This window comes from Podarcis gaigeae (genome assembly GCF_964106915.1).
Source record: "Podarcis gaigeae genome assembly, chromosome: 8".
NCBI lineage: Eukaryota > Metazoa > Chordata > Lepidosauria > Squamata > Lacertidae > Podarcis > Podarcis gaigeae.
In genome coordinates, this window is record NC_139684.1 from 2,847,076 (window position 1) to 2,872,734 (window position 25,659).

The window sequence follows — 25,659 nt, forward strand, 5'->3', positions numbered from 1 at the left end:
CTAAAGAAACAACACCCTAAAGAATGTTTAGCCACAGCTATTTTGAAATAGCAACCTACACCCTAGATGCTATAGTCCTATAGCCTTGAGCCCTTCATAATTAATAAAAAAGCATGTCTTATTTTGTGAAAGCAATCTGAAAAGACAACCTATATAATTTCTCACAGCCAGGGAGGAATTTTTCCTGCAGATAAATGGGCTTTAGCTTGTCTCAGAGCAAATGTCACAACTTTGGCAGATGACAGACCACAGAGGCAGAACAGTGACTGGTAGTGGATGAAAGCCCTCTCCTAATTTCATGTGCCTGCATCATGTCACCTCTTACTTGCCTTTTCTCTAGGGTAAAAAACCCCAGATGCTGCAATCTTTCCTTGGGGGAGTTGCTCCATCCCCTTGTTCATTTTGCTTGCAATGTTTTCTTCCTGGCAAGCATTTTCTTGGCCAGTTTGCTGGCCTTTTATGACAGTATCCTTCTTGAGGTGAGGCCCTGCAGACAAATATCTAGAGCCATATCTCTTGCAGAACTCAACACTATCCTGGTCTAATAACGTTTAACCTGATTTTCCTGTTCCCGGTTCTGGTTCTGAACTGCACTTATCAATGAATATCTCCTCTCCCAGCTGTTATTGGAAACATTTATGTCAGCAGATGCAAATATTTCCTTTGCCCGTTAGGACCTCCATCCCTCTCATTTTGCCCCTCCTCCTTCCCATTTCTATAAAAGGGTGTATGGGATTCTCCACAGACTTACAGGGGGGACACCAGAGCTCTTTCCTCCACGCCGAGTAAGAGTTTGCCAGCAACTCATTGAAAAACCAAGATGGTAAGTGGAATGCTTTGGGGATGGTTTTTCTTTCATCTAGATTAGGTTTAAATGGTGGAAAGGGAGATTTGTGTGTGGAGAGGGGGTGTGCAAAGGCATTCAGAATTATGAGGATTGAGTACCTCACTTGCTGAGGCTTTCTCAGACTCCAGGCATATCTGAAGTCTTATCCACCCTTACTTTTCCTCTGCTCTGTCCAGGCACACTCTGTGTTTTACAGCAGGGGTAGGCAACCTAAGGCCCAGGGGCAGGATGCAGCCCAATCGCCTTCTCAATCCGGTCCGCGTACAGTCCAGGAGTTTTTACATGAGTAGAATGTGTCCTTTTATTTAAAATGCATCTCTGGATTATTTGTAGGGCATACTAATTCTTTCATATTTCCCCCAAAAATATAGTCCAGCCCACCACATGGTCTGAGGGACGGTGGGCTGACCCACAGCTGAAAAAGGTTGCTGAAAGGTTGCTCTATAGAGCTCACATTTGGCGATCAAATCCAAAGCCGGGATGGCTTTTGTAATTCTGGAACCGACCCTCTTAAAAATCCCTCTTAAGAATAAAATGACCCAACTCAGCTACTCAAGTGTAGAAGCTTAATATAGAGGAATTTTTTCAAAGGCCTATGTAGAATAGTGGGTAGACATGGCAGACGACACAGCTATGTCTCCAAGCAGCTCTTTATTTTGTAAGCTGGAACAGAAAACTGAACAGCAAACAGCTCAGCCGGCCTGCTTTTATAGGCAGCCGGCTGTCAACATTGTAGCAACAACAACCCAGAGTTTCCCGCCTAAAGTAACTGATGTGGACCTGAGTGAAAACTATCTACAGACCTGAGTGAAAACTATCTACAGAGCTGAGTGAAAACTATCTACAGACCTGAGTGAAAACTATCTACAGACCTGAGTGAAAACTATCTACAGACCTGAGTGAAAACTATCTACAGACCTGAGTGAAAACTATCTGCAGTATCCCCCTGCTGGCCCAGGGTGAACTTCACTACATAACAGCCTAGGGTTGAATCAAGTGCAAATCATACCCAGAGTAGATCCATTGAAATTGATGGACAAGACTAACTAAGGCACATTAATTTCAGTGGCTCTGGTCTTACCAAAAATTAGTCACATACAATCTAATTTTAAACAGAACAGGAGGTTCTACAAATAAATATATGATAACACCATCTTGAATGATTTGTGCATGTGTGTGTCTGTTTTGCAGAAAATCCTCTTGAGCCTGACTGCCTTGTCTTTGACACTTGCCTTGTGTCAGGGAGCCTGCATGTTTAGCCAGCACAAAGCAGAGATTAAAGATGGTAAGTAAACAGCAACGTAATGTTGATAAGCAGCCTATTCATGGCCAAATATTTTTTTTATGTTTGGGAAATGTGTCCCTGACTAGAGATTTTTTAGCATACACCTACCAAATCTGCTCTTGCAGAACCAGAACACAGACCAAAATGCAGCTACCTTCAAAATCTACACTTCTCCAGATGTTGTGATGCTGCTCAGAGTCTAAAATGACCTAACGCTGCTCCCGTCTCATCTTCTCATTGATGAGTCCCTGCTTAAGCTCTTACTTTTATTGTGTATTTTGTGTTTCTTATATTGTATTTTTAGGTTGTGCACTGCCCTGAGGATGGTATATAAACAGTAATAATAACAACTGATAGAAATTGAAACGGCCAGATTCCCCATCCACAGGGCACCCCATTCACTCCCACCCTGTTTTAAGCTTGGAACCACCGTCTGCAGACGCAAGCAGGAGACTGCATAGCCGCAGTATAAGCAAGACAGACGTCCAGGGTCACTACCTTTCTGGTCAGCGACCAGGACATGCAAGAATAAAGCTTCCTACTCCACTCCACTCCATGTCAGGAAACGCTTTACCTATTACATTTTCACGTATCAGGCTGCTGTCAGAAGCACAGGAGGAGCTGGACAAGTGGACAAGTTGCAGCCACTGTGCTTCTCTTGCACAGTCTTTGCATTCTGCTGAGCAGCAACTTCTTACTGCATGAGCTGTTTGGGGGCTGATATTAAATTTCTCTCCCTAGGTAAACCAGTGCTGCCAACTGAGTGTACCGATCCCTATGATGGGAGCAAGCATCCATTTGGCTCCAAGTGGAATACAGCGCAGTGCATGGAATGCAGATGTAGTGAAAGTGGAATGCAGTGCTGTTCCAGGTAGGCCAAATACCCAGAATGGCACTGGGTCTATTATTTTGGCCCGTTCTCTCTGGAAGATCTTCTGCTCAATAAACATCCATGGACGGAATTAGCTGAAGACGGGTGATCCAATTAATCTATACATCTGAAGATAGGTTGCATAAAATTGAGCATGTCCAGAGTGCCTTTCCAATCATCCAATCACCAGGCATTCGCTGCGTGGAAGCTTGGATTTTGGGATCTCCCTGAGTCCCAGATCCTCTCATCCAGAGACCACCTAGGAGTTGGTGCTGGGGAGGGACCCAGATGCACCCAATGGAAGAGGACCCCTCCTCTTTCCTGCACCTTCCTGTCTCCTTCTGTCTCCCTCCTGGCTGGCCTCTTGGTTTCGCACCAACATTTTGCTACACCCTTTTTTCTGCATGGGTGCTGCCCTCAACCACTGCAAACATATTGGAGGGTGGAGGGTCATCGTACAACAACATGCAATGGCATATTTTGCAAGGCATTCAGCTTGGATTCCCCAGGTGAATTTGGCCTCAGGGTAAATGTTTTCCAAGGGCTTGGTTTTCCCTGGATGGAGGAAACATCTTGCAAAACTGCTCTTCTGCCAGGCAGTTCCAATCATTCTTGGCAGGTCTTAAGCGAGCAGGAGAAAGGAGCGCTCCTCTACAAGATCTCCATAAGCTCAGGGAAACCTTAGTTTACACATTGTTCTTCTTCTTTTTAGGTACGGTGGTACTGTTGATATTCCGGGATGTAAAGCAGTGGTAAATCCAAACACATGTAAATATGAGTTCTATAAACTGGACGATCCCTCCAAACCCTGTTCCTGAGCTTTACAGAATCTGAATAAATCAGTCATATGTGCATTTCGGTGTGTATCTGTTGTCTTTGCTTGATATCACTACTTGCAGAATTTCGTTCATATCATAATGATGATGATGATGATGATAAAATTTATTTATATCCCGCCCTCCCCAGCTGGAGCCGGGCTTGGGGCGGCTAACAACAATAAAACAGTACAACACTCTAAAATCATTCATTATAAAATTAAGTCAAATCAAACCAATGGCAATCATTGGGCCAGAGCTCCGCGAAGATTGCCAAAGGAGGAAGTCAAGTCAGGTTGTGCCCTGGCCAAAGGCCTGGTTGAACAGCTCTGTCTTGCAGGCCCTGCGGAAAGATGTCAAGTCCCGCAGGGCCCTAGTCTCTTGTGACAGTGCATTCCACCAGCTTGGAGCCACAGCCGAAAAAGCCCTGGCTCTAGTTGAGGCCAGCCTAACCTCTCTGTGGCCTGGGACCTTCAAGATGTTTTTATTTGAAGACCGTAAGTTTCTCTGTGGGACATACCAGGAGAGGCGGTCCCATAGGTACGAGGGTCCTAGGCCGTATAGGGCTTTAAAGGTTAAAACCAGCACCTTAAACCTGATCCTGCACTCCACCGGGAGCCAGTGCAGCTGGTATAGCACCGGGTGAATGTGATCTCGCAGCAAGGACCCTGTAAGGAGTCTCGCTGTGGCATTGTGCACCCGCTGGAGTTTCTGGGTCAGTCTCAAGGGCAGCCCCATGTATAGCGAGTTACAATAATCCAGTCTGGAGGTGACCATCGCATGGATCACTGTGGCTAGGTCAGGGCGAGAGAGGTAAGGAGCCAACTGCTTAGCTTGGAGGAGATGAAAAAATGCCGCCTTTGTTATAGCTGCAATCTGCACCTCCATGGAAAGGGAGGTGTCGAAGATTACACCCAAACTCTTAACGAACGGTGCTGGCACTAATTGCGCCCCCGCAAGAGAAGGGAGTTGCCCCCCCCCAATCCCATATCATCCCATCCCAGCCACAGGACCTCTGTCTTCGAAGGATTTAACTTCAACCGGCTCCCACGTAACCATCCAGCCACAGCTTCCAAACATCTGGTCAGTGTGTCTGGGGCCGAGTCAGGATGGCCATCCATCAACAGATAGAGTTGGGTGTCATCAGCATACTGATGGCAGCCCAGCCCTAAACTCCAGACAAGCTGGGCGAGGGGGCGCATAAAGATGTTAAAAAGCATCAGGGAGAGTATCACACCCTGAGGCACTCCACATACCAAGGAGTGGCGCAATGACAATTCCCCCCCAAGCACCACCCTCTGTCCCCGACCAGAGAGAAACGAGCACAGCCATTGAAGGACTGTGCCCTGGATTCCCACGTCGGCAAGGCGGTGGTCCAGAAGTTTGTGATCGACCATGTCGAAGGCTGCTGACAGATCTAGAAGAATCAGCAGCCCCAACCCGCCTCGATTCAGCTGCCTGCGGAGATCATCTGTTAGGGCGACTAGAGCCGTCTCGGTCCCATGACCAGCGCAGAAGCCAGACTGGAATGGATCCACAGCCGATGTTTCATCCAGAAACCCACCAAGCTGTTCAGCAACCGCTCTCTCAATCACCTTACCCAGGAACAGAAGATTCGAAACCAGGCGGTAATTGGATAGATCTAAGGGATCTAATGATGTTTTCTTTAAGAGCGGGTGCACCACTGCCTCCTTCAGTTCCCCTGGGAATGTCCCGGTCCCAAGGGACAAATTGATGATATCCCCCAGCGAGCCCCGCACCTCGTCTGGACACGCTCTAATTAGCCAAGACGGGTCAAGAGGACAGGTGGTGGGCTTTCCAGCTCGGAGGAGTCTGTCCACATCGGCTGGGGATAGCTGGTTAAAGTGGTCCAATACTGGACAGTCGAGGGGCCTCCAGTTCCTTTATTGTATCCAAATTGGCAGGGAGGTCATGGCGGAGCAACAAGACCTTCTCCGCAAAAAAGCTTGCAAATGCCTCACAGCTATGTGCCAAATTGTTATTTAAATTTGGCTGTCCTTCAAGGGATGTTAAAGACCTAATTATACTAAATAATTCTGCCGGGTGAGAGCAAGCAGATGCAATGGAGGCTGAGAAGTAAGACTTCTTAGCGGCCTTCACTGCCATCTCGTAGGTTTTCATAAAAACCCTATAAGATGTTCTTGAGGCTCCGTCACGGGCACCCCGCCATACTCGCTCTAGCCGTCTGAGGTCCCGCTTCATTTTCCAAAGCTCCTCAGTAAACCAGGGAGCCCGGTTTCTGTGGGGTCGCAGAGGGCGCTTAGGTGCGATCTCATCGATGGCTGCCAGGAGCTGGATATTCCAGCCCTCAACAAGCTCAGTCAATGAGTCACCAGGGGGAGCAAGGTCCCGCAAGGCTTGGCAGAATCTATCAGGGTCCATTAGCCTCTGTGGGCGAGCCCAAATCGGCTTGCCACCTAAGCAGGGTGGGGGTGGAAAGTCAATCCTGGCTTTCAGAGCGTAGTGATCAGACCATGGCACCTTCATTGAAGGAGACATGATCACATCTATACCTACGCCAAAGATCAAATCCAGCGTGTGGCCTGTTTGATGCGTGGGGCCCGAAACAAACTGGGAGAGCCCTAGTGTCGCCATGGAAGACACCAGGTCCAGAGCCTGTGAGGAGGGAGTGGCATCAGCATGGATGTTGAAGTCCCCCAATACCAATAGCTTAGGGAACTCCTCCAGGCCACCGCCTCCAGTAGGCCTGACAGGGTGGCTACTGGTGCACTAGGTGGCCGGTACACCAGCCAGACAGCCAAGCTCACCTCAGAGCCCCACACTAGGCCAACACATTCAATGCCGGGGATCGATGGTGATAGTAGAGCCCTGAAAGAACAATCTTCCCAGATTAATAATGCCACCCCTCCCCCCTTGGCCCACAGTCCACGACTGGTGGAGGATGGAGAAACCCGGGGGCACCATCTCTTATAAGGTAACAGTTTCCCCTTCACGCACCCAGGTCTCCATCACACAAGCCAGGTCGACCCCCTGCAAGGTAAAGAAATCTCGCAGGGTGGCGGTTTTGCTGCCTATAGACCTGGCATTGCACAGCACCAGTGACGGAGGTGAGTAATCCTTGCTCACCCTACCCTCGTCCCTCGGGATGGGGTGCAGATTGGAAGGGGTACGAGCATATCTGTATCTCGATCCCCTTCGCCTATAACATCTTCCCCCACTGGCATACCTCCCTCACCCCTCCACGGTAACAATCCCAAGCCTCATACTAGCCTCCATTGATGGCAATTGATGTTATTCTTTCCCAGCCTAGTTATTCTGCTTATGGTATCAGCAACTCAATAACTCTAATTAGTCGATTAGAACAAACCAGCTAAACATCAGCTACCTCTCTGATTGTATGAAACTATTATATTCTTTGTCAGCCTACTATTATAATATTAAACAAAGCAATTAATTAAATTAAAAAATAAACCCCCAAACATTCCATGGCTAAACAAAACTACCATATAACATACATTAAGGGAAGAAAAAACACCTAAGTAGCAGAAGAGCAACAATCAAACACCTAACAGTAAGTGTGCAAGTGTGCATGGAGCACAAAAATGATAGTGATAGACATGCCTATCTCAGCTATCAGCAGCTTTTTAGATTCTAATGGATTATTGTTGTTGTTATTTAGTTGTGTACGTCTCTTCGTGACCCCATGGACCAGAGCACACCAGGCAATGGATTATTAAAAATTGCTTAATTTGATACGTTGTTTATTTTAAAGTTATTGTGACTTTTTTGCATTGGATCAGATGGTTATTATTAATGTTTGACATTTTATTATGTTTTTGAGTGTGTTGGGAGCAGCCCAGAGTAGCTGGGGCAACCCAGCCAGATGGGTGGGGAATAATAATAATAATAATAATAATAGGCAAAGTTAATGTAGTGACTAAATGGCCCATCACAAAGTCATCTGTGGCTCCCATCCTCGTTATGTCTACTCAGAAGTAAGTCCCATTGAATTCAGTTGTGCTAACTCCCAGGGAAGTGCAGGTGTGAATTTATAGTTCTTTGAGGCCCTCTTCCTTCACTTAAACAAATATGATTATGTCGACATGGGGGGGGGGTGAGTCGACAACAATAATATTTCTGGGTTTGCACTCTGATTCCCCTCCCCAAACAACTTGGGAACAATTCCTGCTGGAGGAAAAGGTGGTGCTATGCTTCTGAAATACATCCCCTCCCCTCCCCCCCCCAAAAAAATTGGGAACTATGGGGGGAAATATGAAGACAAAGCTGCTGCTGCTGATCTTGATGATACTTTTGTACTGCCTCCCAAGGCAACTTGTGAATTATCTGGAAAAAGTTTATAACAATTCTGATGCCTCCATACTGGGAACTGCCTTCCCCACAAAAGAGGCAGGAGAGACTTGGAAGATTCAGGAAAAATATTGAGACGATTTAAATTCTGATAATGATTATACTAGCACATCTGCACTGCCCCCAACAACAATAGTTTGGGGAAAATTAGGTAAAAGTGGATCATGGTTGGGGCTGATGATGCCTCTGAACTAGGTGGCCTCCTGCAACGCTTTGCAACAACCTCTGCTGTGCAGCAGGCAGCAGGAACAAAGAAAGGCATTGCGTGGACAGGCAGAGTCCTCAGATCCCGAGTGGTCCCCCCCCCACATTATTCCATTATGTGGAATAATGACTCAAGACAACGTGCTATGGGATTAAATTGGCCACAACTTTATTAAATTTCAAATGTGGGTAGACCTTGACTCAGGCATTGGGCGTTCTCCCTCCCCAGTCCCCAGCCGGGGACCTGGGGAGCATCAGGGTTATCCAGTGGGGGGGGGATGGGCTGGCTCTGGAGAACATATGTTCAAGCAGAGATAGCCGCCCCCGTTACGCCGTCGTCACAGGGGATAGCAATGACGACCTTTCGGCGTACGGTCAAAGCCTCCCTTCAGAAAACCACTTTAACGGGGAACCCTGGTATCGCTGCCGCAAAGAGGAAGATGGACTAAAGGATTCCGCCCAAGGCCTGATACCGCCAAAGTTGTGACGTTTCGATACAGGAAAGGCAAAACCTGCCAATGCATGGAAATTCCTTTCCGACCCTTTGACAGCAACCTTAACGTAGCAGTGCCCGCATACCTGTGAAGAAAGGTTAACCTGCAAAACCTGTGAAGAAAAGTTAACCTGCAAAATAAGGCATTAACTGAGGGTGGGTAGGGTGGGAGAAGCTCTGGAGCCAAGTGAGTATTCCCAGGTAAGATCCTCCCTCCTTTGTGTAGGCAGGTAATCCCTCCCCTACCTGGCCTGATCTCCTTGGCAACGCTTCCCCCAAGTGGGATTGGACAACTGACTGGGGTAGGCGGAGACCTCCAGGTATCCCACCTGAGGGAAGGCAAAGCCAAGCCTATGCTGATGGAGCCGCTCCAGATCCAGGGGCTGCAGGCGTCCATGCAAAGGGCGCCCCCCGTTTTATGCGGGGAGCGGTCATTGCCATCTCCTCCCCTTGCTCTCATATTCCACTGAGGCGCCTCTCAAGTAGCTGCCTGCTTCATATGTCTGCAGGCAAGAAAAGAAACTCGGCAGCCATGGGTTGACCCCCCTATTTCTTCCTCCAACCCACCCTGGCATTTTCAAAAAGTCCCTCAAGGAGCAACACAAGGAACAGGCAATTCCTGCACTGCTCCGCATCCCAACCACACGCTTTTTAAAGGGAAAAAAAGGAGCTGCCTGCCTACAGCTCCATGTGGCTGGCAGGCAGCAAAGCAAAATTGGCAAGTGGGTGGATTCTGCCCTTCTTTCTCCAGCACTACATATAAAGTAAAGTCATGGTCTCCCCCAAATCATCTTGGGAAGGATGTGAAGGGTGCTGAGGGGTGCCCTAGTCCCTTCTCCAGATTTGCCTGGGAAGAGGCATTGATTGTTAAACTACTCCGGAAGTGTAGTTCGCTGAGAGGAATTGATACTACTTGTAAAAAGGTAAAGGACCCCTGACGATTAAGTCCAGTGGCAAACGACTCTGGCTTTACTGCCTTTACTGGTTACCCAGATTACGTGACTACTGCTCTTAACCACTACACCACCACTACACCACACTGGCTCCAAGGGAGCTGACATTTGTCCACAAACAGTTTTTCCGGGTCATGTGGCCAGCATGACAAAGCCACTTCTGGGGAAACCAGAGCAGTGCATGGAAACGCCGTTTACCTTCCCGCCGGAGCAGTACCTATTTATCTACTTGCACATTGATGTACAGCTTCCAGGTCATGTGGCCAGCAGTGCATGGTCTTCCCGCTGAAGTGGTACCTATTTATCTACTTGCACATTGATGTGCTTTCGAACTGCTAGGTGGGCAGGAGCAGGGACCGAGCAACGGGAGCTCACCCCGTCGTGGGGATTCGAACCAATGACCTTCTGATCGGCGTGCCCAAGGCTCACTGGTTTACACCACAGCGCTACCCACGTACATCTCCCCAAATATTGCTGAGGAATTCACTTCCCTGGGGCTCCAGGGAAGGGGCGTTTTCTGCCTCAGCGCAGCCGTAGTCTGGTCCTGGGGGTCCATGTTTTCCTCCCTGCGTGGCCATTGGCGCCTCTCCCTTCTTGCTAAAAAGCCCCTGACCGCAAGGTTGCTAAAGATGCCTTATGACTGAAGCATGGCATGATCTTCTTTTCTTGCTAGAACCCCCTGGCCATAAGGTTGCTAAAGATACCCAATTTCTTCAGAAACATGCAACACCTTGTTTTTCTTACTAAAAAGTCCCTAACCTCACAATTTCTAAAGAAACAACACCCTATAGAATGTTTAGCCACAGCTATTTTGAAATAGCAATAGCAACCTATGCCCTAACAGCTTTAGTCCTACAGCCTTCTGACCTTCATAATTAATAATAAAAAAGCATGTTTTATTTTGAGAAAGCAATCTGAAAAGATTGACACTTGCCTTGTGTCAGCGATACTGTTTCACGGTTCCTCACAAAGCAGAGATTAAAGATGGTAAGTAAACAGCAGCATAATGTTGATAAGCAACCTATTTATGGCCAAATCAGTATTTAATGTTTGGGAAATGCTCAGAGTCTAAAATGACCTAACGCTGCTCCCATCTCATCTTCTCATTGATGAGTCCCTGCTTAAGCTCTTACTTTTATTGTGTATTTTATGTTTCTTATATTGTATTTTTAGGTTGTGCACTGCCCTGAGGATGGTATATAAACAGTAATAATAATAACTGATAGAAATTGAAACGGCCAGATTCCCCATCCACAGGGCACCCCATTCACTCCCACCCTGTTTTAAGCTTGGAACCACCGTCTGCAGACGCAAGCAGGAGACTGCATGGCCGCAGTATAAGCAAGACAGACGTCCAGGGTCACTACCTTTCTGGTCAGCAACCAGGACATGCAAGAATAAAGCTTCCCACTCCACTCCACTCCATGTCAGGAAACGCTTTACCTATTACATTTTCACGTATCAGGCTGCGGTCAGAAGCACAGGAGGAGCTGGACAAGTGGACAAGTTGCAGCCACTGTGCTTCTCTTCCACAGTCTTTGCATTCTGCTGAGCAGCAGCTTCTGATTGCATTGATGTTAAATGTATGGGATTTCTCTCCCTAGGTCAGCCGGATTGCATGGAATGCAGGTGTAGTGAAAGTGGAATGCAGTTCTGTTCCAGGTAGGCCAAATACCCAGAATGGCACTGGGTCTATTATTTTGCCCCGTTCTCTCTGGAAGATCTTCTGTTCAATAAACATTCATGGACAGAATTAGCTGAAGATGGGTGTCCCAATTAATCTTTACATCTGAAGATAGGTTGCATAAAATTGAGCATGTCCAGAGTGCCTTTCCAATCATCCGATGACCAGGCATTCGCTGCGTGGAAGCTTGGACTTTGGGATCTCCCTGAGTCCCAGATCCTCTCATCCAGAGACCACCTAGGAGTTGGTGCTGGGGAGGGACCCCGATGCACCCAATGGAACAGGACCCCTCCTCTTTCCTGCACCTTCCTGTCTCCTTCTGTCTCCCTCCTGGCTGGCCTCTTGGTTTCGCACCAACATTTTGCTACACCCTTTTTTCTGCATGGGTGCTGCCCTCAACCACTGCAAACATAGTGGGGGGTGGAGGGTCATCGTACAGCAACATGCAATGGCATATTTTGCAAGGCATTCAGCTTGGATTCCCCAGGAGAATTTGGCCTCAGGGCAAATGTTTTCCAAGGGCTTGGTTTTCCCTGGATGGAGCAAACATCTTGCAAAACTGCTTTTCTGCCAGGCAGTTCCAATCATTCTTGGCAGGTCCTAAGCGAGCAGGAGAATGGAGCGCTCCTCTACAAGATCTCCATAAGCTCAGGGAAACCTTAGTTTACACATTGTTCTTCTTCTTTTTAGGTACGGTGGTACTGTTGGTGTTCCGGGATGTAAAATTGTGTTATATCTAAACACATGTGAATATGAGTTCTATAAACTGGATGATCCCTCCAAACCCTGTTTCTGAGCTTTACAAATCCCACCCAAATTACTTTCATGTAAGAGTATCTGAATAAATCAGTCATATATGCATTTCGGTGTGTATCTGTTGTCTTTGCTTGATATCACTACTTCCAGAATTTACACATATCAAATTGACACATATCATAATGAAAGTGATAGACATGCCTATCTCAGCTAACAGCAGCTTTTCCGATTCTAATGGATTATTGTTGTTGTTATTTAGTCGTGTCCGACTCTTCGTGACCCCATGGACCAGAGCACACCAGGCAATGGATTATTAAAGGTAAAGGTAAAGGTACCCCTTCCCATACGGGCCAGTTGTGTCCGACTCTGGGGTTGTGCGCCCATCTCACTTAAGAGGCCGGGGGCCAGCACTGTCCGAAGACACTTCCGGGTCACATGGCCAGCGTGACGAAGCTGCATCTGGCGAGCCAGCGCAGCATACGGAAACGCCAACCTGACAATCGTCAAGTCCTAGGCACTGAGGTTTTACCCACAGCGCCACCCGCGTCCGTGGATTATTAAATATTGCTTAATTTGATATGTTGTTTATTTTTAAAGTTATGGAGATAATTCCATAACTTTAATGGAAATGGAGATATTCATTTCCATTCTGATAATGATTATACTAGCGCATCTGCACTGCCCCCAACAACAATAACAAAAAAGCATTGCCATCTCCTCCCCTTGCTCTCATACAACACAAGGAAAAGGCAATTCCTGCACTGCTCCGCATCCCAACACACACTTTTTAAATAAAAAAAGGAGCTGCCTGCCTGCAGCTCCATGTGGCTGGCAGGCAGCAAAGCAAAACTTGCAAGTGGGTGGATTCTGCCCTTCTTCCTCCAGCACTACATATACACACACTTTCAAGCAAAAAACAAAAGCCCACTCCTCCGTGGCCAGAGCAGCTGCCTGGCAAAGCAAGGAGGAGGGAATCAGACCCTGACATGTCTGCTCCCTCCTTTTCAAAAGGACCCCCCCCCCGCAGACAATAAAATGTTTCCCTCCACATTTTCCATAAGCACTTCCATGGGTGGCAAAGTAAAGGGAAGGCTGGCAGGTGTGACACTTTTGAGCCTCATGCCTTTTCAAATGCCTTTTCATGGGCAGCTAAAGCAGAGATGGTGAACGGCGCTTCCCGTACCCCTAACAGCACCCCCCAAGTCCCCCTCTGGTTTAGTCCCACAGGACCTGCCAAGGCAAGGGCTTCCCTCCAGAAAGGAGTGGAGGAAGGAGCAGCAGAGCCAGTTGCAGCTGGAAGTGGGTGCTCTGTGCTGCATAACCAGAAGAAGCATTAGACTCCCCCCTCTCTTTGTGTTGGGTTATCAGCCCTCAGCTTAGATGGTTGCCTGCATGATTTGTCCAAACTTTGTTTCTAGAAGGGCTAGAGACTTCCTTTGGTTAAAAAGAAAGCTCATCATACAGGCTCAGGCTAGCATAGGTTCAGGTGCAATTACTCTAACTGCACCATTAGAAATTGGGCCCTGCTAGGATGTTGGGAGGGATGCAGGTGGCGCTGTGCGTTAAACCACAGAGCCTAGGACTTGCCAGTCAGATGATCAGTGGTTCAAATCCCCGTGACGGGTTGAGCTCCCGTTGCTCAGTCCCTGCTCCTGCCAAACTAGCAGTTTGAAAGCACGTCAAGTGCAAGTAGATAAATAGGTACCACTTCAGCGAGAAGACCATGCACTGCTGGCCACATGACCCAGAAGCTGTATGCTGGCTCCCTCAGCCAATAAAGCGAGATGAGCGCTGTAATCCCAGAGTCGGTGACGACTGGACCTAATGGTCAGGGGTCCCTTTACCTTCAGGATGTTGGGGGCTCCTATTCCTTGGTGTCCAAACAACTCACCAATCACAATTCTGACTTGGCTGAAACCTCTGACAGACAGGAGTGGCCAGGCTGGCTCATTTAACAGAAGTTGCTTAGAAAATGCACATTGTGCTTCATAACTTTCTTCCTAGGAGGGTAAGAGACTCGCCTTTTAACATTTATTTTTATTATATTTGTATACTGCCCTCCACCCAAAGATCTCAGGGCAGTTGAGAGCATAAAAATACAAAATAAAATGCAAAATACCTACTAAAAACAGGAAGAGAAAAAGAAAAGAAAAAAGGAAACTACCTCTCCCACCCACTGGACCTCTGGGGAAGGAGGCACATGAAGAAGGGCCTCAGAAGATGATTGTAGGGTCCGGGTAGTGTCAGGCTTTGGGGGATCAGATCCCTCCCACGGTGGCAGCCAAGAGGCAGAGAAAGGATGAAAGTTCTTACCAAGCCAGTTATTCAATAATTCACAAAGCGTGACAAAGGAATGCAGTCTTCCCTAAATAAAGGCATTGCTCCGAGTAAAGTCCCCTCCCCTCCAGGTCTCCCCTATTCTACGTCACTCCTGCATCGGCTGATTTGAGCTGTCTGCCTCTGAACTCTCTGTTCTGCTACCCTTGATGCCCACCTGGCCCCGGAAGGGGGGCTGGCCAGGAATCCTTTCCAAGGACACAGAGTCTGTCAGCTGTCTCTCCCCTGGTGCTGCTGCTTCTTCGGCTCTTCCTCTCCCAATATTTCCCAGCTTCTCCCCTCTGCAGCCTCTCATCTATGCCCTTCTGCAAACCACGGTTCTTCATTGGCTTCCCGACAGATATGCTATTTCCACTACGCCCCAGTTCCTATCACTCTGTCTTGGACAGAAACATAGACCTACATTTCCCTAATATAAAGTATATGCTATTTTCACTAATATATTCATTTTCAAGCACATTTTTACCCACTTCATGTATTTTGGTAAACAACGGTTAGTTGGTGAACTGCATCACAAAATTTGGATAACTGAATTTCCAGAGATGCCTCTGTTTTGGTTCTCATATTATTTTGGAAAGTGCAAATTTGATAAATTTGGCTTTCAGTATGAACTTAAGTGACCCCCCCCCAATCCCTAATCAAGACCGGTTTCTTCTAATGTGCAGTGTGTGTGTTTGAAACGTTGTGTAGAATGAAGCACATTTTTGCCCAGCTGGGCCTGGTGCACACCCAGCCCGAGATTCCCCAAGCAAATCTGCCTCAGGCAAACCCAGGTAGGATTTCCCAAACCTTTGTTTCCCTGGGATCCAGCAAAGCATTTCCAAGATAGATGAAGGCTGTGGAAGAAAAACACCTTGGCAACTCTAGATCAAGCTTGGCCTGCATGTTCAGCTCCTTCTTAGATACGGTGATTCTGCAGGTGCTGATGGATGCAAAGGGGAGTTAGGTTAAAAAACATGGGAATACAAGTACATTAAAATCCAAGGCCCCTCCAAGGCATGTTTCTAAGCTTTCAACACACATCCCTGTCCTTACACATACGGGAATCTAAATAAATCAGTTATTTGTGTGTGTCTCTTATCTTTTATTGAATATTTATTATCACGGATAAAAACAAGTACCGTATTTTTTGCTCTATAAGACTCACTTTTTCCCTCCTAAAAAGTAAGAGGAAATGTGTGTGCATCTTATGGAGTGAATGCAGGCTGCACAGCTATCCCAGAAGCCAGAACAGCAAGAGGGATTGCTGCTTTCACTGCGCAGCGATCGCTCTTGCTGTTCTGGCTTCTGAGATTCAGAATATTTTTTTTCTTGTTTTCCTCCTCCAAAAACTAGGTCCCTCTTATGGTCTGGTGCGTCGTATAGAGCGAAAAATACGGAATATTCCACTGTGACCAAAAAACTACTCCCATTCTCCCCAGAAAACGCAGGCAAGGCACCTGAGGCCCACAACTCACTTGGGTCAGCTGAGATTAAGGCCAGATGAGCAGCATCCATTGAAAGCACCCAGAGGTCACTTTCACAGTCATGGTGTCCCCCAAATCATCTTGGGAAGGATGTGAAGGGTGCTGAGGGGTGCCCTAGTCCCTTCTCCAGACTTGCCTGGGAAGGGAGATTGATGGTTAAACTACTCTGGAAGTGTAGCTCGCTGAGAGGTATTGACACTACTTCTAAAAAGGTAAAGGACCCCTGACAGTTAAGTCCAGTCGTGAACGACTCTGGCTTTACTTGCCGAGGGAGCTGACGTTTGTCCACAAACAGTTTTTCCGGGTCATGTGGCCAGCATGACAAAGCTGCTTCTGGTGAAACAAGAGCAGCGCAGGGAAAGGCCGTTTACCTTCCTGCTGGAGCAATACCTATTTATCTATTTGCACATTGATGTGCTTTCGAACTGCTAGGTGGGCAGGAGCAGCGACCGAGCAACGGGAGCTCACCCCGTCGTGGGGATTCGAACCAATGACCTTCTGATCGGCGTGCCCAAGGCTCACTGGTTTACACCTCAGCACTACCCACGTACATCTCCCCAAATATTGCTGAGGAATTCACTTCCCTGGGGCTCCAGGTAAGTGGCGTTTTCTGCCTCAGCGCAGCCGTAGTCTGGTCCTGCTTAGCCATGTTTTCCTCCCTGCGTGGCCCTTGGTGCCTCTCCCTTCTTGCTAAAAAGCCCCTGACCGCAAGGTTGCTAAAGATGCCTTATGATTGAAGCATGGCAAAATCTTCTTTTCTTGCTAGAACCCCCTGGCCATAAGGTTGCTAAAGATACCCAATTTCTTCAGAAACATGCAACACCTTGTTTTTCTTACTAAAAAGTCCCTAACCTCACAATTTCTAAAGAAACAACACCCTATAGAATGTTTAGCCACAGCTATTTTGAAATAGCAATACAACCTATGCCCTAGCTGCTATAGTCCTTTAGCCTTGTGACCTCCATAATAAATTTAAAAAACATGTTTTATTTTGCGAAAGCAATCTGAAAAGACAACCTATATATATTTCTCACAGCCAAGGAGGAATTTTTCCTGCAGATAAATGGGCCGGTCCACTGGCTTTAGCTTGTCTCAGAGCAAATGTCACAACTATGGAAGATGACTGACTGCAGAGGCAGAACAGTGACTGGTAGTGGATGAAAGCCCTCTCCTAATTTCATGTGCCTGTATCCTGTCACCTCTTACTTGCCTTTTCTCTAGGGTAAAAAACCCCAAATGCTGCAATCTTTCCTTGGGGGAGATGCTCCACCCCCTTGTTCATTTTGCTGGCCTTTTTTGACAGTATGCTTCTTGAGGTGAGGCCCTGGAGAGAAATATCTAGAGCCATATCTCTTGCAGAACTCAACACTATCCTGGTCTAATAACATTTAACGTGATTTTCCTGTTCTGGGTTCTGGTTCTGGTCTGAAGTTAGCAATGAATATCTCTGGAAGATGTAGAACTCTTCTAGCTATTCTTGTAAACATTTTTGTCAGCAGAAGCAAATATTTCCTTCTGATGCAAGCATTTCCTTCCCCCGTTAGGACCTCCATCCCTCTCATTTTGCCCCTCCTCCTTCCCATTTCTATAAAAGGGGGTATGGGATTCTCCACAGACTTACATGAGGGACACCAGAGCTCTTTCCTCCACGCCCCAGTAAGAGTTTGCCAGCAAATCATTGAAAAACCAAGATGGTAAGTGGAATGCTTTGGAGACAGTTGGCACATAACTTTTTCCTTAATCTAGATCATGTTTAAATGATGGCAAGGGAGATTTGTGGTGTGGAAAGGGGATATGCAAAGGAATTCAGAATTATGAGGATTAAGTACCTCAGCTGCTGAGGCTTTCTCAGACTCCAGGCCTATCATACTCAGAGTAGATCCACTGAAATTGATGGACAAGACTGACTTTGGCACTTTAATTTCAGTGGGTCTGCTCTGACTAAAATTTAGTCACATACATTTTTAAACAGAACAAGAGGTTCTACATATAAATATATGATAGCATCATGTTGAACGATTTCTGTATGTGTGTGTCTGTTTTGCAGAAAATCCTCTTGAGCCTGACTGCCTTGTCTCTGACACTTGCCTTGTGTCAGGGATACTGTTTCACGGTTCCTCACAAAGCAGAGATTAAAGATGGTAAGTAAACAGCAAAGTAATGTTGATAAGCAGCCTATTCATGGCCAAATAATTATTTAATGTTTGAAAAATGTGTTCCTGACTAGAGATGAGGGGGAAATGCACCCCATTCATTTTTAGCATACACCTACCAAATCTGCTCTTGCAGAACCAGAACACAGACCAAAATGCAGCTACCTTCAAAATCTACACTTCTCTGGATGTTGTGATGCTGCTCAGAGTCTAAAATGACCTAACGCTGCTCCCGTCTCATCTTCTCATTGATGAGTCCCTGCTTAAGCCCTTACTTTTATTGTGTATTTTGCGGGGTTTTTTTGCTTTACCTATTACATTTTCACGGACATGCAAGAATAAAGCTTCCCACTCCACTCCACTCCATGTCAGGAAACGCTTTACCTATTACATTTTCACGTATCAGGCTGCGGTCAGAAGCACAGGAGGAGCTGGACAAGTGGACCAGTTGCAGTCACTGTGCTCCTCTTGCGCAGTCTTTGCATTGTGCTGCGCAGCAACGTCTGATTGCATTGATGTTAAATGTATAGGATTTCTCTTCCTAGGTCAGCCGGTGCTGCCCACTGAGTGTACCGATCCCTATGATGGGAGCAAGCATCCATTTGGCTCCAAGTGGAATACAGCGCAGTGCATGGAATGCAGATGTAGTGAAAGTGGAATGGAGTGCTGTTCCAGGTAGGCCAAATACCCAGAATGGCACTGGGTCTATTATTTTGCCCCGTTCTCTCTGGAAGATCTTCTGCTCAATAAACATGGACGGAATTAGCTGAAGATGGGTGTCCCAATTAATCTTTACATCTGAAGATAGGTTGCATAAAATTGAGCATGTCCAGAGTGCCTTTCCAATCATCCGATGACCAGGCATTCGCTGTGTGGAGGCTTGGACTTTGGGATCTCCCTGAGTCCCAGATCCTCTCATCCGGAGACCACCTAGGAGTTGGTGCTGGGGAGGGACCCCGATGCACCCAATGGAAGAGGACCCCTCCTCTTTCCTGCACCTTCCTGTCTCCTTCTGTCTCCCTCCTGGCTGGCCTCTTGGTTTTGCACCAACATTTTGCTACACCCATTTTTCTGCATGGGTGCTGCCCTCAACCACCGCAAACATATTGGGGGGTGGAGGGTCATCGTACAGCAACATGCAATGGCATATTTTGCAAGGCATTCAGCTTGGATTCCCCAGGAGAATTTGGCCTCAGGGCAAATGTTTTCCAAGGGCTTGGTTTTCCCTGGATGGAGCAAACATCTTGCAAAACTGCTTTTCTGCCAGGCAGTTCCAATCATTCTTGGCAGGTCCTAAGCGAGCAGGAGCAAGGAGCGCTCCTCTACAAGATCTCCATAAGCTCAGGGAAGCCTTAGTTTACACATTCTTCTTCTTCTTTTTAGGTACGGTGGTACTGTTGATGTTCCGGGATGTAAAGCAGTGGTAAATCCAAACACATGTGAATATGAGCTCTATAAACTGGATGATCCCTCCAAACCCTGTTTCTGAGCTTTACAAATCCCACCCAAATTCCCTTCATGTAAGAGAATCTGAATAAATCAGTCATATGTGCATTTCGGTGTGTATCTGTTGTCTTTGCTTGATATCACTACTTGCAGAATTTGGTACATATCGTAATGAAAGCGATAGACATGCCTATCTCAGCTATCAGCAGCTTTTTAGATTCTAATGGATTATTGTTGTTGTTATTTAGTTGTGTACGTCTCTTCGTGACCCCATGGACCAGAGCACACCAGGCAATGGATTATTAAAAATTGCTTAATTTGATACGTTGTTTATTTTAAAGTTATTGTGACTTTTTTGCATTGGATCAGATGGTTATTATTAATGTTTGACATTTTATTATGTTTTTGAGTGTGTTGGGAGCAGCCAAGAGTAGCCAGATGGGTGGGGAATAATAATAATAATAATAATAATAATAATAATAATAATAATAATAGGCAAAGTTAATGTAGTGACTAAATGGCCCATCACAAAGTCATCTGTGGCTCCCATCCTCGTTATGTCTACTCAGAAGTAAGTCCCATTGAATTCAGTTGTGCTAACTCCCAGGTAAGTGCAGGTGTGAATTTATAGTTCTTTGAGGCCCTCTTCCTTCACTTAAACAAATATGATTATGTCGACATGGGGGGGGGTGAGTCGACAACAATAATATTTCTGGGTTTGCACTCTGATTCCCCTCCCCAAACAACTTGGGAACAATTCCTGCTGGAGGAAAAGGTGGTGCTATGCTTCTGAAATACATCCCCTCCCCTCCCCCCCCAAAAAAATTGGGAACTATGGGGGGAAATATGAAGACAAAGCTGCTGCTGCTGATCTTGATGATACTTTTTTACTGCCTCCCAAGGCAACTTGTGAATTATCTGGAAAAAGTTTATAACAATTCTGATGCCTCCATACTGGGAACCCCCTTCCCCACAAAAGGGGCGGGAGAGACTTGGAAGATTCAGGAAAAATATCGAGACGATTTAAATTCTGATAATGATTATAATAATGCATCTGCACTGTCCCCAACAACAATAGTTTGGGGAAAATTAGGTAAAAGTGGATCATGGTTGGGGCTGATGATGCCTCTGAACTAGGTGGCCTCCTGCAACCGCTTTGCAACAACCTCTGCTGTGCAGCAGGCAGCAGGAACAAAAAAGCATTGCCATCTCCTCCCCTCTCTCTCATATTCCACTGAGGTGCCTCTCAAGTAGCTGCCTGCTTCATATGTCAGCAGGCAAGAAAAGAAACTCGGCAGCCATGGGTTGACCCACCCTATTTCTTCCTCCAACCCACCCCGGCATTTTCAAAAAATCCCTAAAGGAGCAACACAAGGAACAGACAATTCCTGCACTGCTCCGCATCCCAACACACACTTTTTAAATAAAAAAGGCGCTGCCTGCCTGCAGCTCCATGTGGCTGGCAGGCAGCAATGCAAAACTAGCAAGTGGGTGGATTCTGCCTTTCTTCCTCCAGCACTACATAGGGTGAGGTGGGGCAGATTGGTGCAGAAAAATTCAATATCATATTTTATGTAACAAAAATGAGTCAATTTTTTTTTGCTTTATGCATGGCATAACTAATCAATATTATAATAGCAATCAAAAGAACCATTATAGTTAGAAGAACGAGAATATAATGACTTTAGTAAAAAAAAAAAAGAGTTTTGTATCATTCTGCTCCACCTACAGGGCACTTTGATACATTGGATGGGGTATAGAATCATAGAATCATAGAGTTGGAAGAGACCACAAGGGCCATCGAGTCCAACCCCCTGCCAAGCAGGAAACACCATCAGAGCACTCCTGACATATGGTTGTCAAGCCTCTGCTTAAAGACCTCCAAAGAAGGAGACTCCACCACACTCCTTGGCAGCAAATTCCACTGTCAAACAGCTCTTACTGTCAGGAAGTTCTTCCTAATGTTACTTTGATACAAATATAATAACATTTGGTACTTTGATACAAAGTGTAAATTTTATGGGAATGGTAACTATTTACAAAAAATTAATGAAAAAAACATTTTTTATTGTGAGAGATCATAATCAGCCATACAATTTATTACTTAAAATCTAAATAACATATCAAAACTAACAGTGTTTCACACATATCATAGACTTTATGGCAGGTTTTCTTAACAAAACATCAAAACATATTAATCTTTCATCAAACACCTATCCATTTAAAAAAACTTTGAAAAAACTTTAAAAAGTATAAGAACTCACATTAGATGGTTAAAATAGCAATTTAAACAAAATATAAGAAATAAGATAATTACTTAATGTTTAGTTTCTATTGCACATTATATCCACTGAAGTCAATAGAAAAAGTATAAAGAGATGATGTTTGAGATGTGCCCTTTGAGAAATTTGGTTTTGGCAACTGCAAAACAACATCCTTGAAATCAATACTTGCCTTATCTTCTAGAATGGGGAAGACAAACATACAAGATCCTGTTTTTTCCCTGAAATATGACACTTGAAATTCGGTCATATTATATTATTATATACGATGTAAAACAGCTTTGGAACACTTTTACATTTCATGTAATTTTTTAGTTGGCCGCACTAAAAACACACCTACTCTCATCAAATGATAACAGCTAACTGGTGGGCGGCGCGGTCTCAGCTGTTGGACTCACACATGTATACAAACATTTTAGTGATGTCACGACACAAATAATGTTTCTCAAAATTGAAATATTGTTGGTGTATCAATGTGCCCCTTGCATCAATGTGTCCCGCCGCACCCTATACACACACAACAACAACACTCCTCCGTGGCCGGAGCAGCTGCCTGGCAAAGCAAGGAGGAGGGAATCAGACCCTGACATGTCTGCTCCCTCCTTTTCAAAAGGACCCCCCCCCCCGCAGGCAATAAAATGTTTCCCTCCACATTTTCCATAAGCCCTTCCATGGGTGGCAAAGTAAAGGGAAGGCTGGCGGGTGTGACACTTTTGTGCTCTCATGCTTTTTCAAATGCCCTTTCATGGGCAGCCAAAGCAGAAGTGGTGAACAGCACTTCCCGTACCCCTAACAGCACCCCCAAGTCTCTTGGAACTTTGAAGTGTCAGGCATAGCTCTAATGGCTTTAGCCCGAACGTAGCAGAGTTTTCCTGCACAGCGAAGAAGCTAGTTGAGGTGGAAATGACTTGTCAGCTAGACTCAGAATAACTATTTACAGGATTTATTAAAAGGAAAAATAAAACCAGCAGAATTTCTGCATACAAAACAAAGCAAAATAAATCCTTTCTTTCTCTCTCTCTCTCTCTTAACCATACACAGCACTTCTACTCCTAACACACCACCCTAACACAAACTGTGCTAGCATTCCTAGATAACAGAGTTGAGTGCTGGTCGTTAACCAATCAGAGTAAGTAGCTTCTAGGTCAAGCAGACCTTGGCTTTCTTCCAAGAGTAAATTGACACTGCCTTGAGTTAATTGTGTGAAGCCAGAATCTGTAAGTTTTCATGAGAATCAATTAACAGAAACTGAACACCCCCTCACAGATTCTGCTGGACAATTAACATCAAATAACACCTATGTAGGAGATTATTTTTCCAGCAAACCTAAACCCTTGCACATTTGCTTGTTCTTTATCTTTGCCAATGGTTTAGTTAATACATCTGCTACATTTTCTTCACTTGATACATAAGTACATGTGATTATATTGTCTTGTACACAGCAACGTACATTTTGGTATTTTACAGAGATATGTTTGGAACGTGATTTGAAACCCTCTGTTTTACTTAAGGTTATACAAGCCTGATTATCAATGTAAACTCGTACTGGTTCTCCACAATTTACATTTAAATCTGTTAACAAATGCTTGAAATAAATCACCTCGTTGCACAATTCACTCAATGCGGCGTACTCGGATTCCGTTGATGACACACTTACAACGTCTTGCTTGCGTGACCGCCAGCTGATTAAAGCTCCACCGACCATTATGACTAGTCCTGTGACAGATTTTCTATCCGGCAAATTTCCCCAGTCACTATCACAGAAGCAACTCAACATTTCATCCTCTGAAGAATTTAATTGTAACATATAGCCAATTGTCTGTTTGAGGTATCTCAGAACTTGTTTTACCCCTTTCCAGGCATTTAGTGTGGGTTTTGAGACCAATCTACTTAATATGCCTACTGCGTAGCTAATATCAGGTCTGGACCACTGTGCTAGATACAATAAACTTCCAATTACAGAATGATATATATCAGGATGTTCAAATTCAGGACTCTCATCTATATGAAGTGTTTTTATGAAACCTGGATCCATAGGCACCACTGCCCCTTTGCAATCCTGCATCCTGTATGTAGTCAGTAGTTGTTTAACTTTGTTCTGCTGACTAATTAGGCAGCTGCCATCTTGGGCCCAGCACACTTCCAACCCTAGATATGTCCTAACCGGGCCTAAGTCCTTCACTTTGAACTTACTGGACAATTGCTTGGCAAACCTTTTAGTTTGTTTATCTGTTTTGCAAGCATACAATACATCATCTACATAAATCAGACAAAACTCTTGATCACTGCCTGTACCACGTACATAAACACAATTGTCAGCTGTACTCTGCTTGAAACCAAATGACACTAAGGCCTCATGGAAACATTTGTTCCAAGATCTTGCCGCCTGTTTGAGACCATATAAAGCTTTGTTTAATTTCAACACTCTATTGGAACCTGTCTCATAACCAGGCGGTTCGGCTAGATACAGGTCTTCTGATATTGATGCATGTAAATATGCAGTCTGGATATCAAAATGGTTTAACAGGAGTTTTCTCTTTGCTCCAAGCGTTAGAATCAGCCTTACACTGTCCCCCTTAGCAGTAGGGGAAAAAGTCTCGTCATAATCTTTTCCAGGCCTCTGAGAGTATCCTTGAGCCACTAAACGAGCTTTGTATTTGTACTTTCCTGTCACCAGAGGTTTAAGTTTGTACACCCACCTGCAGCCTACAATCTTTGCCCCCTCAGGCGCTGCTACTGGTGTAAAGACCTTCTGCTCATTCAGAGAGGACATCTCTTCCTCCATTGCCTGTTTCCAGAGCTCTGCCTCCTCTTTTGGTAACTTTAACACTTCCTGAAAACTCTTGGGCTCTGCAATTACACTAAACACATTTGCAGTATCTGGAGAAAAACGCACCGGAGGCACTCCTTTGTTTTGTCTTTTAGATCTTCTGGGAGAAAATTTTTCTTCTGACCCACTTTCCTCCTCAGAACTACGACCTCTCTTTTGTTGCGTAGCAACTGGTCTCTGGCTAATTCCACTTTCTTGAGAGCTCTTATCTGAACTTTCCTCCCCCTCAGACTCTGATTCTCTATGTTTACCTTCAGAGTCATGAAGCTCCTGGGAAGGTTCAAACCAAACCTCAGTATTGGCATGTAGTCTCTCCCAGCCACTATGTTCACAAAAACTGGCATTCCTGGAGATCACAATGCCATTTGTCCCTTCAGCAAAGTGGAAACCTTTTCCCAGCTCCTGGTAGCCCACAAACACTAACTGTTTGGTCTTAGGATCTCCCTTCTTTCTCATTTGTTTTGGAATTAATACCCAGGCTTTTGATCCAAACACATGCAAATGGTCAATTTTGGGTTTTTTTCTGAAACAATTTAAAGTACGGAGTTGTACCTATTTTGTACCTAAATTGACCAAATGGTCAATTTTGGGTTTTTTCTGAAACAATTTAAAGTACGGAGTTGTACCTAGTTGTACCACAGGGTTGTTGTGGGGATCAAATGAAAGAGCCTATTTTGGAGGGCCACAGAAAGATTCGGAGGTGGACCAATTTCTTAAAACCAACGGATTACAGAAAATACCTCAGGAAATGAGAACAATCCTGAATAGTAATATCACACAGCAAGAAATTGAAAGTGCCATTCAGAACCTCCAATTAGGCAAATCTCCAGGCCCTGATGGACTTACCTCCAAATATTATAAGGTTCTGAAGGACTACTTGATACAAC

The 25,659-nt window shown here is 45.5% G+C and overlaps 3 long non-coding RNA genes across 3 annotated transcripts; 2 read left to right on the forward strand and 1 right to left on the reverse strand.

The window, feature by feature from the left end:
- The first annotated feature begins 2,872 nt into the window (after positions 1-2,872).
- LOC310851239 lies at positions 2,873-19,768 on the forward strand. The gene is made up of 2 exons (XR_014567630.1): positions 2,873-3,003; positions 19,598-19,768. It is a non-coding gene; the product is annotated as an uncharacterized lncRNA (long non-coding RNA).
- On the forward strand, positions 11,429-12,363 carry LOC310851252. The gene is made up of 2 exons (XR_014567653.1): positions 11,429-11,480; positions 12,193-12,363. It is a non-coding gene; the product is annotated as an uncharacterized lncRNA (long non-coding RNA).
- A 3,476-nt stretch (positions 19,769-23,244) lies between the features above and the next one.
- Positions 23,245-25,310, reverse strand: LOC310850130. Its single transcript, XR_014567234.1, has 2 exons — positions 24,638-25,310; positions 23,245-24,171 (listed from the first exon to the last, which is right to left on the reverse strand). It is a non-coding gene; the product is annotated as an uncharacterized lncRNA (long non-coding RNA).
- Positions 25,311-25,659: the final 349 nt, after the last annotated feature.